The sequence below is a fragment of the Triticum dicoccoides genome, chromosome 5A, assembly GCF_002162155.2.
Source record: "Triticum dicoccoides isolate Atlit2015 ecotype Zavitan chromosome 5A, WEW_v2.0, whole genome shotgun sequence".
In the NCBI taxonomy this organism is placed as follows: Eukaryota; Viridiplantae; Streptophyta; class Magnoliopsida; order Poales; family Poaceae; genus Triticum; species Triticum dicoccoides.
In genome coordinates, this window is record NC_041388.1 from 668,435,978 (window position 1) to 668,439,218 (window position 3,241).

General features: G+C 50.9%; 1 pseudogene; it reads left to right on the forward strand.

The window, feature by feature from the left end:
- The first annotated feature begins 731 nt into the window (after positions 1 to 731).
- The window catches only part of LOC119298364, a 7,712-nt pseudogene continuing 5,202 nt past the window's right edge, over positions 732 to 3,241 (forward strand).

A 3,241-nucleotide genomic window follows, 5' to 3' on the forward strand; every position in this document is an offset into this window, starting at 1 on the left:
TTTCATAGTTCGTGTGATGATCTACGTAATTTTATCTTCACGTTGCATGGGTGGGTGTTTGAGTGGTCGATTTTGTAAAGTCCGGATGTGGATGCTCTCATGTCGTCGTGTGGGGTCGATTTCGCAAAGTTCGGGTGTTGATGCTCTCAAGGCCCCGTGTGTGTGTGTGTGTGGCTGCCCCTCGCTGCACTGCACGCACGTGTTTACCTCTCCGAAACCACCGTGAAGCCGGCGGCGGTCTCGCACTCCCCTGTCTTTCCTGGCCGGTCCCGTCCCGGTCCCGACAATTAAACCGTCAGTACCCGCCGGGCATCGACGTGCCGAATGGCAACAAAACTGCGGTCACGTCCATGCATACTCCGGTACTACTAGTAGTAGTAGAGTCTGGTGCGGCACCACGGGCTCGCCATGCATGGAGATGGACCACTCGTCGCCGTCGGCGAAACCGCAGCGCGGCTGCCTGCCACCCCGCCGCCGTTGACGGAGACTTCGCCCGCTCATCCATAAAAGCCCGGCTTGCTCTCACCGGTCCGGCCACACAGACCGCACTTCAGTCCGCCATTCACGCAACCGAGAGCGTAGCGTAGCGTGTGTTTTTTCCTTCCATTCATTTTGCTTTGCTTGCTCCGGCCCGGCACGTAGATAGCTCCTTCGTCCAGACGAGACGACTGGTACTTATTTGTGCGCGTGTCTCGTCGATCGATCGAGGTGGTCGTTTGAGCGGCGGGCCAATGGCGGGGCCGGCGGGAGGGCGGGAGCTGCCGGACACGCCGACGTGGGCGGTGGCGCTCGTTTGCGCCGTCATGATACTCGTCTCGGTCGCCATGGAGCACGCCCTCCACAACCTCGGCCACGTACGTCCGGAACTACTCATTGCTGTGCATTTTTTATGACATTGTCTACTTGCTCATTTTTTAAGCTGCCCTCTGATGATTTCGTGTACTTGCTCATTGCTGGCGTGCGTGCGCGCAGTGGTTCCACAAGCGGCACAAGAAGGCCATGGGGGAGGCGCTGGAGAAGATGAAGGCGGAGCTCATGCTGGTGGGCTTCATATCCCTGCTCCTCACCGTGGCGCAGGACCCCATCTCCAAGATATGCATCTCCGTGGAGGCCGGCAGCAAGATGCTCCCGTGCAAGCTGCCCGAAGCTGATTACGCTGGCGACGATGCCAAGGGCAGCCGCCGGAGGCTCCTCTGGCTCCAAGGCGACACCCACCGCCGGTTCCTGGCTGCCCCGGCCGGAGAGGACGTCTGCGCCAAACAGGTGAGCGAGCATGAACATGAACGATCGACGACCTGAATTTCTTCTCTAGCTTCTTGGCTTAGCTTGACAGACTTGATCGGTGTTTGCTGGGAAAGGTGGCGCTGATGTCGGCCGGGAGCATGCACCAGCTGCACATATTCATCTTCGTGCTCGCCGTCTTCCACGTCTTGTACAGCGTGGTCACCATGGCCGTAAGCCGTCTGAAAGTGAGCATGCTTAAGCTGTTTGTCAGTACGTAATCATTTTTTTTTTGAACCGGGCATTACCCCTTTTCATTACTGCAACATAACGGAAATACAGCAGTCCAAAGAGAAGGAGAAAAGGGGAAGCGAGTCCAACGCATCGCCGGGAAACCCACTGTGAGCACTCGCCATCGAGATTACTCACTGCGGGGCGAAAACCCGACGACACCTAATCACAGTAGCTAGCATCCAAGGCCTAAAGCCCCAAAAAAACACAAGACATAAAGCTCGCACACAGCAGAGCAACATAGTTCAAGCCCACGTAAGGGGGGAAGTAACTCAAGCAACTATTTGAACCATGGAGCAGCATCTCCAGCAAATCAGCATGCCGCCTCATCTTGGTTCGCCGCGCAGATTCTCATCATCATCGATGCTTCATCTTGCCTCAGCAGTCCTGCCCAGTAACACATTAAGGCACATGCAGAAAAAATACATTCAAACGGGTTTGTAAGCGGTTTGAATTCAAAGGTAGCTCTATTACGACAAGACCATATCGCCCAGCATACAACAGCAATCCCTGCTGTATAAAAATTTTCCCCACCAGGGAAGAACGTATAGCACCATGCATAAGCTTGCCAAATGTTATCGGGACACAGGGCAGTACCAAACATGCATGCCACCGTCCTTCAGGTCACCCTGGCAACAGGGCATGTAAAGAATAAGTGTTGAGCAGTCTCTCGCCCACCACAAAAAGAACATTTAGGATTTCCCTTCCACCCTCGATGCTTCATCACATCTCTCGTTAGGACAGCATCTTGAAACAGCTGCCACAAAAATATTTGAATCTTAAGAGGTATTCTGGCATTCTAGATCCATCTATAATCGCATCCAGCAATGTTCCTTTCCAGGAAAGAGTAAACTGATTTAGTAGTAAAAGATGATTTCCCTCCCATGCCCCATCTAATCACATCGGAGGCCTCTGAGACACAAGCCTTTCTAGCCATTTTACTCACATTCACCCATTGAGCACTGAGCTCACAGTTCAATCTCCTTCTAAAGAAAGAGGAGGGATCAGCATTTAGGCACTGGGCCACTGTGCACTCAGGAAAGTTACAGATGGAGAATAAACGAGGAAATTGTTTCGCCAGAGGGGTGTTGTTCCCAATGGGGTCAATCCACAGCCTAGCAACATCACCAGATTGTATAACCACTCTTCTCCCTGCCATATATAGATGTTTCACCTTCATAATGGCCTTCCAGCACGAAGAATCATTGCTTTTCATTTTAATACTAGCCACTGTGGCCCTATTAAAATAGTTCGCTTTCACAATATCTTGCCACAGGCCGGATTTAGTTTCTAGTTTCCACCACCATTTAGTAAGTAAACTGAGGTTCTGTTTGTGTAAATATTTTACACCCAACCCTCCTTTTTTCTTAGATCTGCATATTCTAGTCCACTTGACAAGATAATATCGTTTTTTATTCTGGGTCACGTGCCAGAAAAATCTCCTTCTACACTTGTCAATCCTAGCAAGTATAGTTTTGGATAAAAGAAACATGGCCATATAATAAAATGCAATGCTAGAGATGTTAGCATTTAGTAATGTCAGGCGTCCTCCGGAGGAGGCATTTCCCCCCAATCCAGAGTCACATTTTTGGATGTATCTGGATTCCAGAAAATCCCAGTCAGCAGCTTGCAAGGAGGAAAAGGTCACTGGCACTCCCAGATATTTCATGGGAAAGTGCCCTATTTGGTAATCAAACATATCAGCATATGCTTTAAGAGTATCATCATC